We start from the raw sequence: 11014 nt of genomic DNA on the forward strand, positions 1-11014 counted from the left end.
CTTTTAGTAATGTTTAGTACTGGCTGGACTCCACTTCTTAATGCAGCCAAAGTACATTGGCTTTGTTAGGATTGAAGCTCATTCACTGCAACAGAATCATTCCTCCTATTGTTGGAATCAGATTGGAATCACTAAATACCTAAACTTTCTGTCTGGTAATAGAAAGTAAAAATCTGAACTTCACACTTGAAAGCTTCTACATTAAAACTATTTTAAAATGCCAAATATATTCTTTCTAGAAAAATATTTTTGTTTCTGTTGTATAACTTTTAATTGCATTTCAGAGAAGTGTGATTTGGGGTACTCATTACATTTCTGAAATGTTTACCACTATGAAAGAAATATTTAGATGACTGGTGATTATTGGCTTTACAGAAGTTTCAAAGAACTAATTTTAAAAACAATTAGCCATTAAATTTTGTTTTGTTTTGTTTTCTGACATACTCTGACAATAGCAGCAAACTGTTGCTGTGCGGCATTCTTGGAGTGTGCTGTGAACATGCTTTTTAAGAAATTAAAAATGAAGAGATCATTTTAGAATTGGTTCTTTGTGTGGATTCTTCCTGTTCCTTGGAAGTGTTAACTTATGTCCTGGCACCAAGTTACCCCTTCTGTTTAAGTTAAACAGTGCTATTTTCAGCAGTTTTTTTTCCTCTCAACTTCCCATCTTTAGATTTCACTTTTAAATGACCTACTTCACATTACAAACAGGTTTTTCCTCTCATATAGATCAGAGAGTAAATTTTTCACACAGTGGAAAAAGAAAGTGAAAAATACTGGTTTGCTAAATAGTCAAATACAGATGGGAAAAATAAATGGAAATAAGCATATTTTGTTTCACTTTAATGGAAGTGGATATATGAATATCTATAAGATAAATTATCAAAATAAGGAAGATTATGTGTAGAGAATTTTTATTTCAACAAGATAATTTTTTGCCAGTTTCTTTTTTATTTAAAAAAGAATCTTCGGGCTTCCCTGGTGGCGCAGTGGTTGAGAGTCCGCCTGCCGATGCAGGGGACACGAGTTCGTGCCCCGGTCAGGGAAGATCCCACATGCCGTGGAGCGGCTGGGCCCGTGAGCCATGGCCGCTGAGCCTGCGCGTCTGGAGCCTGTGCTCCGCAACGGGAGAGGCCACAGCAGTGAGAGGCCCGTGCACCGCAAAAACAAACAAATAAGCAAACAAATAAATAGAAAAGAATCATCTTTTCTGCTTACAGAAGTAAGACGTGCATGCTCGTTTATTTGATTTTTATTTTATTTATTTATTTTTGGCTGTGTTGAGTCTTCGTTGCTGCACGTGGGCTTTGCTCTAGTTGCAGTGAGCGGGGGTTACTCTTCATTGCAGTGCACGGGCTTCTCATTGCGGTGGCTTCTCTTGTTGCGGAGCACGGGCTCCAGACGCGCAGGCTCAGTAGTTGTGGTGCACAGGCTTAGTTGCTCCGAGGCATGTGGGATCTTCCTGGACCAGGGATCGAACCCGTGTCCCCTGCATTGGCAGGCAGATTCTTACCCACTGTGCCACCAGGGAAGTCCGTGCATGCTCATTTAAATATAAATATTATAGAAATTCAGAAATGCTAAAGTAAAGGTCCCTTGCATTCCAAAAATCATTGCATATAGTGGGGCATACACCCCTGCCAATTTTTTTCCCTCAGCAAATGTTATATTCTCTTTAAAAAAAAAAAATCTTTGAACAGAAAGTGAGATGAAGCGAGGTAGCTGATGGTGAAGTGATGATCATGGTAAACCCCTAAGGAAGATGAAGGAGATGGAGGCCCTGAGATATGGTAGAGGCAGTACATTTTCTGTTGTTGCTCATTTAGGCCCTGGGCATAAGAAGAGATTGTTGTCTGCACCTTTGGAAAACTTCTGAACAGTTTCCAACCCTTTAGAAATTGCTAGGGAAAAGCTCATCTGATTATATTTTCAAACCTCAATACTTCTATTTTTGAAGATACATATTTTAAGCATGATTATAAGTTCTCAAAGTTTGTTTTTTAAATTTATTTATTTATTTTTGGCTGCGTTGGGTCTTCGTTGCTGCACGTGGGCTTTCTCTAGTTGCGGTGAGCAGGGGCTACAATTCGTTGCTGTGCACAGGCTTCTCATTGCTGTGGCTTCTCTTGTTGTGGAGCATGGGCTCTAGGTGCATGGGCTTCAATAGTTGTGGCACGTGGGGTCAGTAGTTGCGGCTCACAGGCTCAGTAGTTGTGGCACACGGGCTTAGTTGCTCTGCGGCATGTGGGATCTTCCCCTACCAGGGCTCAAACCCACATCCCCTGCACTGGCAGGTGGATTCTTAACCACTGCGCCACCAAGGAAGTCCCTGAGTTCTCAGAGTTTATAGTTGGAGCCATATCAGTTTATTCATTTCAAAGCCTGTTGTTTTTATTCTTTGATTTCATATTTGTTTCCCAAGTCATTAATATAAAACGGTTACATTTGGGAGCAGCCTTACTTCTGCTGTCCTAGGCTTTCCAGCTTTTCCCCAAACGTAGCTAGCTTTTTGAGGAGTTAAGACCAAATATAGTAGAAAGATAAGAACAAAGCAGATGGAGGGGGAAGGTGGGGTATTCATTTCAGAATAAATGAGTGAGCTACAACTTATAGCTCTAAACTGTTTTTCTCTCTCTAATGCCTTCTGGCAGGGAAAGAACACATAATCAAATAGAATGCTTGATGCAAAACCATAAGAACAGTATCTGGGTAAAGTGCCAAATGATGAGCCAAAATTTATGAAGAATGTGGGAAATATCAAAAAGGGTTTGAAAAGTTAAATCTTAAGAAGAAACACATGAGTCCATTGCTTGAAGTTTTAATATATTATTATTAAGTAACAAAAACAGAACTACTCGTTTCCTATTTCATCTTTTTGAAGTTGAGTTATATTTGGAAAAGGATAAAACAAATATTGGACAGAGTAATTGAAGCCTTTTCCTCCAAATGTTTTCTCCCCTAAATCCATATGAAGCCTTAACCCCTATTAGGAAAACTGTATTTAGAAATGGAGCCTTTAAGAAGGTATTAAAAAAAAAAAAGAAGGTATAAATGTTAAGTGAAGTCATAGGGGCCCTAATCCAACAGGACTGGTGTCCTTATAAGAAGAGGAAGCGACACCAGAGATCTCCCTTCACGCAAGCACAGAGGAAAGGCCATGTGAGGACACACGAGAAGGCAGCTGTCTGCACCCCAAAGAGATGCCTCACCAGACATCAGCCCTGCACTTTGATCTTGGACTTCTATCCTCCAGAACTGTGAGAAAATTAATTTCTGTTTTTTAAGCCACGCAGTCTGTTGTATTTTGTTACAGTAGCCCAAGCAGACTAATACAAAACCCAAGGTAGATACAGTGTTTTTGGTGGGTGGGATTTGGGGAGGGCATCCTACTCCTTCAGCTAATTTAAGAATTTTGCTAAGGTGAAAAATATCCAAGATATTTGGGGAAATTTATAAAGAGAGAAGATGGTATATGGTAAGACAGTATATTGCACATACAGAATTATTAAAATTATGTTGTTACCATTTGAGCTTGCATGAATTTCTAAAAAAACTATTAAGCAGGGTTATTAAAATAGGGAAATACAACAGGTAGGATTTTGGACTTTAGGTGTCTCTGCTACCCACCCCCATAAGCTAGAAGAATGTAGACAACATGATGGTAACTTTAGGTTAGTTACAGAGCAACTCCAGACCCTTTGTGTCTTCAGTCAGACCTTCATGTGACAGCAGCCCAGGCCAACATCATAACTGCAACTCAGGTGGGTCCCTGAGTCAGAGCTACCCAGGGAAGCATGCCCAAATTCTGATTCACAGAAACTGTTAAAAAATAAATGTTTGGCTTCCCTGGTGGCGCAGTGGTTGAGGGTCCGCCTGCCGATGCAGTGGACGCGGGTTCGTGCCCCGGTCCAGGAGGATCCCGCGTGCCGTGGAGCGGCTGGGCCCGTGGGCCATGGCCGCTGGGCCTGCACGTCCAGAGCCTGTGCTCTGCAACGGGAGAGGCCACAGCAGTGAGAGTCCCGCATACCGCAAAAAAAAAAAAAAAAAGTTTGTGGGAACTTCCCTGGTGGTCCAGTGGCTAAGACTGTACTCCCAATGCAGGGGGCCCGGGTTCGATCCCTGGCCAGGGAACTAGATCCCACATGCCACAGCTAAGTCCCAGCACAGCCAAAATAAATAAATAAATAAATATTTTTAAAAGTCATAATAAATGTTTGTGGTCTTAAGCCATTAAGTTTTGTAGGTAATTTGTATTGGAGCAATAGATAACTAATACAGTGGATAAGAGGTTCATTCAAAGTTCAAGAAAGACCAATGGATTTTAATGTAACAGAGTACAAAAAATTCATTGATACAGTTTTGGATTCCACATTGCAACTAGCCTTTAAGAAATTATGACTTGTTGAGTATTGGTGTATTAAAGAATATTTACAATGATCTGAAAAGGCCATTTATTTACTTTTTCCAACTACCTATATGTAGGAGGCCCGATTATCCTCATATACTTCAACTAAAACAAAATACCTTAACAGATTGAATACAGAAGTAGATATAAGAATTCAGCTGTCTTCTATTAAGTCAGACATTAAAGAGATTTGGAAAAATATAAAAATGCCATTTTTCTTACTGAAGTTTTGGAAAATACAGTTATTTTTTACTTGCAAATATTCTTTATATTGACATGTTTTGTTATTTTTAAGTTTTTTTAATTTCTCAGTTTTAATTTTGAATATCAATATATTTAACTCACATAAACAAAAGCTCATTGAAGTCTTCAGTAATTTTTGAAAGTAAAAAGGTGTCTTGAGGCCAAAAGTTTGAGAACTGCTGCTCTAACGGATACAAGCATGAGAATGTACCTAAAGGAAAGCAGCTTGAATTGGGCTAGAAATCATATCATGTTTTATGTGGGTTAGCCAAAGAATTTCAAGGTGGTTAGCCTGGAAAAGATTTAGGACCTAATGTCTATCTTCTAAAAGGAAAGAAGCATTGATTTGTTATAAAGGCAATGTAGAATGGGAGTTAACAGCAGGAGTTTGGTAATCAAACAGACCTGTGTTTGAGACCCATTTATGGTATTAAGCTCTGTGGTTTGAGCAATTAAATCATGTTTTTCCTTCCTCTTTTTTTTTTTTTTTTTTTTTTTTGGTATGCGGGCCTCTCACTGTTGTGGCCTCCCGTTGCGGAGCACAGGCTCCGGACGCACAGGCTCAGCGGCCATGGCTCACGGGCCCAGCCGCTCCGCGGCATGTGGGATCTTCCCGGACCGGGGCACGAACCCGTGTCCTCTGCAACGGCAGACGGACTCTTAACCACTGCGCCACTAGGGAAGCCCTTTCCTTCCTCTTTTTTTTAATTTGATTTTTTAAATTGTGATTAAACATACATATCATAAAATTTACCATTTTAACCATTTTAAAACATACAGTTCAGGGACTTCCCTGGTGGTCCAGTGGTGAAGAATCCGCCTTCCAATGCAGGGGATGTGGATTTGATCCCTGGTTGGGAATTAAGACCCACATGCTGTGGGGCAGCTAAGCCCACATGCCACAACTACTAAGCTCGCGCGCCTTAAAGAGAGAGCCTGCGTGCTGCAAACTACAGAGCCCACACACTCTGGAGCCCCCGTATGCCACAACTAGAGAGAGAAAACCCTGCAGGCCACAACTAGAGAGAAGCCTGTGCACCGCAACCAGAGAGAAGCCCGAGCACCACAGTGAAAGATCCTGCCCGCCTCAACTAAGACCCGATGCAGCCAAAAAAAAAAAAAAAAAAAAAGCCATACAGTTCAGTGGCATTAACTGCGTTCACATTTATTTTTTAATTAATTAATTTATTTTATTTATTTTTGGCTGCGTTGGGTCTTTGTTGCTGCACATGGGCTTTCTCTAGTTGTGGCGAGCAGGGGCTACTCTTCATGGTGGTGTATGGGCTTCTCATTGCGGTGGCTTCTCTTGTTGCGGAGCACGGGCTCTAGGCATGCGGGCTTCAGTAGTTGTGGCTCGCAGGCTCAGTAGTTGTGACGCACAGACTTAGTTGCTCCGTGGCATGTGGGATTTTCCCGGACCAGGGCTTGAACCCATGACCCCTGCATTGGCAGGTGGATTCTTAACCACTGTGCCACCAGGGAAGCCCAAGTGCATTCACATTTTTATGCAACTATCACCACCATCCATCTCCAGAATTTTTTCATCTTCCCAAACTGAAACTCTGTATCCGTCAAACACTAAACTCCCCTTTCCCCCAGTCTCTGGCAACCACAATTTTACTCTGTTTCTCTGAATTTGGGTACTCTAGGTACCTCGTATAAATATTAGTCAGTTTGTGCCTGGCTTATTTCACTTAGTGTAATGTCTTCAAGGTTCATCCAGGTTGTAGCATGTGTCAGAATTTCATTGTTTTTAAGGCTGGATAATAGTCCATTGTATGGACATAGCGCATTTCCTTTATCCATTCATCTGTCAATAGACACTTGGGTTGTATCCACCTCTTGGCTATTCTGAATAATGCTGCTGTGAACGTGGGTGCACAAATATCTGTTTGTGTCCCTGCTTTTTTTGTGTGTATATACCAAAAAGTGGAATTGCTGAATCATTTAGTAATCCTGTTTAATTTTTTGAGGAATCTCCTTACTGTTTTCCATAGCCACTGAACCATTTTACATTCCCACCAGCAATGCAGAAGGGTTCCAATTTTTTCTCATCCTCACCAGCACTTGCCATATATATTTTTAATAGCCATCCAAATGGGTGTGAATCCGTGATTGTTTGAAATTTAAGTTTTCCAACTTTATTTTGAAAAACCTCAAACTTACAGAAAAGTTGTATGCCAGTCTCCTAGATTCACCTGTTAACATTTAACCACATTTGCCTGTCTCTTTATATTCTTCATTGTTGTTTTCCTGAATCATTTAAAGGACATTGCGGACATCATGCTTCTTCATGCCCAAGAACTGTCCTTCAAGTGTGGATCACTTAAGAAGGATAGTCTACAAATTAACATACTTCTATTGGGTTGGCCAAAAACTTCATTGAGGTTTTTCGGTAATATCTTATGGAAAAACCCCAACGAACTTTTTGGCCAACCCAATATATATTGTCTAATAAATATGCAGTTTACATTCAGATTTCCCCAGTTGTCCCCAAAAATGTTTTATAGGGTTTTTTTTGTATGTAGGATTCAAACATGTTTCACTCATTGAATATGACTGTTATATCTCTTTAGTTTTTCTTAATCTAGAAGTGCCCCACTTAGACATATTAGGTCTCCTTGTTTGCATTAAAAAAATAAAGATAACTGTAGTATATACTGTTTTATGAGTCTTATATGTCATAATATAGGTGAGGCTCCACTAAAATGTAAGCTTTATGGAGGGAGGGATTTTTATGTTTTTTCACTGGAATTCCAGCACCCTGAATTGTCTTGCATACAATAGGTGCTCAATTAATTTTTGAATGAATGAGTGAATGAATGAATGCCTAACTAAATAATGAGTGGAGGAAGGGAACTTAACGCTGTACAACATTTTCCAGTTTTTATACCCAACATCTTTACTTGGACATCTGGTGGGCATCTCAAACTTTCTTTTGTGCTCCACATCTAATTAAAATGTATCTAGAATCTGACCACTTTTCATTGCATCCACTGCTACCTCCCTAGTTCAAGTTAGTCTTTTAACTGGTCTCCCTGCTTCTGTTCTTGCCTGTCTCTCTTCCTGTTTCGAACAAGTCTCAACACAACAGCCAGAGTGATCTTTTTTTTTTTTTTTTTTTTTTTGTGGTATGCGGGCCTCTCACTGTTGTAGCCTCTCCCGTTTCGGAGCACAGGCTCCGGACGCACAGGCTCAGCGGCCATGGCTCATGGGCCCAGCCGCTCCGTGGCATGTGGGATCTTCCCGGACCGGAGCATGAACCCATGTCCCCTGCCTCGGCAGGCAGAGTCTCAACCACTGTGCCACCAGGGAAGCCCCAGAGTGATCTTTTTTAAACAGAAGTTAAATCAGGTCACTTTTTTGTTCAAATTACATGCAATCGGGTTCAGTTTAAAACAAGTCTTTACTAGCTGTTCAAGAAGGGAACAAGTTCTTTGGCAGGATATGAGCTTCTTACTACCTGAGTTGTAGATACAGGGGCTGGATGACCTCATGGTGGGGTATAGAGGGGCATGAGATGGTTGGTTAGATTAGTTAATTGTTAGCGACTTTTCTATATCTTCTATTACCCTAAACTTAAAAAGAAATTTTTCTGTTTATGAAGATGATGCACATTTATTTTTTTAATGCAAATAATGCTAAAGGTAGAAAAAAACCAGAAATTACCCACAGTACGAGACAGCCACCATCAATACTATTCCTGACACTTCTTGTATACACATATACATGCAAATACATATATGTAAGGAAACATGAATTCACACACGAAATACAAAATGAAAAGTAGGTTGTGAAACAGTGATAGTCAAGATTTGCCAGTAAATATAGGCATACAAACTTTTAAAGATAGTTCCTTTTATAAAAATTACACTCACTGTAAAAACCAAGGGGAATTTGAAAAGGTCAAAGACGAAAGTGAAAGTCACAGGCCGTGAGAACTGATATAAAAATGTTGATACATATCCTTCCAGATGTGTCATAAAGCCTGAAAAAATTAAAAAACAAGACAAAGCAAAAACAAAACTCAGACAAACAGAAAAGCCTGTGTGTTTTGTGTTTAGGTTTTAGAAGCTGTCAGAAGCACCTTTTAAGCTACTACGGGAGGAACACAAGCTTGTAAAGCTGCTTATCTTTTTTTTTTTTTTTTTTTGTGGTATGTGGGCCTCTCACTGTTGTGGCCTTTCCTGTTGCGGAGCACAGGCTCCGGACGCGCAGGCTCAGCGGCCATAGCTCACGGGCCCAGCCGCTCCGTGGCACGTGGGATCCTCCCAGACTGGGGCACGAACCCGCGTCCCCTGCATCGGCAGGCGGACTCTCAACCTCTGCGCCACCAGGGAAGCCCAAAGCTGCTTATCTTAAACACCAGGAGTTACACTGAGCTTTCTGTGGCTCTGGAAAACACAAGCCCACAGTAAAATAAGAAAGAAGAAAAAAATAAACCAATTATGAACTTACAGCTGATTCACTAACACTGGGGCAGTCAGGGCTGGGCAGGTGACCCTAAGCCCATTAGGGGTTGAGCTGATTGGAGGCCACCCCTGTTTTCCCTTCTGCCGATTTTGTAGTTTACCTACTCCTCCTGGGTAGGCGTGCCCTTTAGGGCATCACTGAAAGCCTGGTGGGTACCAGCACCACTCCTCCACTGCAGCCCCGAAGGTATCTAAAAATACAGTTTGCTCAGCTTCTCAGCGTCTTATCTTTCCCCTTCCGCTCAGTGCCTCAGCCTCTCAGCCATCGCTTTCAAAGCAGCAGTTTCATTGTGGAACAAAGTGGCAGCAATGCTGGACTCTCATCTCTGGCCTCCCTGCTCCCCAGGATCATGACTTCTTGGGCTCCAGCTGCCTTGGTAGTTCTCCAGCGCCTTCAGGGAAGATACAAGATCTGCTTTCCCCAAATAATGAAAACAAAGATCCTAATCTTTTTGCTAAATATAAATAATAATAATTCACAAACTTCTATGACTTTAAGTTTGGTTTCTGGAGAACTGTCATTTTCTTTCTGTGATACCGTGTTACTGTGTTTTTTTTTCACAGTGCTTGAAGAGTCGCTCCTCTTCCAGATATTTGAAGTAGCAAAACACCTTTCTTATTTAGGTAACCTTTTTTGGTATATAAAGTTACACAAGTAAATTCTAGAACTAAAAATAATGCAAGTAACAAAAATTGAGAAGTATGGGGGAAAGGGAGGTGAGAGTCAGACAACGTGCTAAATTCCTCATCTTTTTCAGAGCAGAAAGTAACATATACTACGTGAAGCTGATAAAACAAGGTAAGTATCTGAGAGTTAACGGTGTTATCATCAGAGCTAGAAAGAGAAATTAGTAACAGTGGCTTCCTCTGGGCTGTGGCCTTGAGAATTGCTGGGGAGGAGGAATAAGGGGATTTTTTTTCACTCTATATCTTCTGTACTATTGGAATTATTTTAACCCCCATAATGCACTCCTTTCGTATGACAGCATGTTTTTGTTGATTATTTTAACTTTTTTTTTTTTTTTTTTTTGCGGTACATGGGCCTCTCACTGTTGTGGCCTCTCCCGTTGCGGAGCACAGGCTCTGGACGTGCAGGCTCGGCGGCCATGGCTCATGGGCCCAGCCGCTCTGCAGCATGTGGGATCTTCCCGGACCGGGGCACGAACCCGGGTCCCCTTCATCAGCAGGCGGACTCCCAACCACTGCGCCACCAGGGAAGCCCTATTTTAACTCCTGATTCTGACAACCAGCTGGTTGGTTCATGGAGCCATTGAACTAGACAGTCTTGGGAAAAGTCTTTGACCTCAAACACTCCTGTGAGCTTTTACTCCAGGAGAGTCGCAAGCAGGGTGGGCAAGAGGCCTACTGTCCTTCCATGGGTTTCAACGTAAAAGCAAGTTTTTAGGAAATTTTGGCTCCAATTATCTTCTAAAACAACGCAATACAGTTAAAAGAACAATGCTTTGAAATTGTTTAATGAATTATTTAAAAATACAACTTTTAATTCCCAATAAAAGTGAATTTTATTTTATTTTTCTAAAGGAAACCAGGAATTTTTTTTTCTAATTTTATTTTTTGCTGCGTTGGGTCTTTGTTGCTGCATGCGGGCTTTCTCTAGTTGCAGCGAGCAGGGGCTACTCTTCATTGCGGTGCGTGGGCTTCTCATTACGGTGGCTTCTCTTGTTGCAGAGCACAGGCCCTAGAGCACGCAGGCTCAGTAGTTGTGGCGCACGGGCTCAGTAGTTGTGGCGCACGGGCTTAGTTGCTCCGCAGCATGTGGGATCTTCCTGGACTAGGGCTCAAACCCATGTGCCCTGCACTGGCAGGCGGATTCTTAACTACTACGCCACCAGGGAAGCCCAAAAGTGAATTTTAGATATTAAAATTATTCTGA

Source organism: Hyperoodon ampullatus, assembly GCF_949752795.1.
Source record: "Hyperoodon ampullatus genome assembly, chromosome: 13".
NCBI classification, from domain to species: Eukaryota; Metazoa; Chordata; class Mammalia; order Artiodactyla; family Ziphiidae; genus Hyperoodon; species Hyperoodon ampullatus.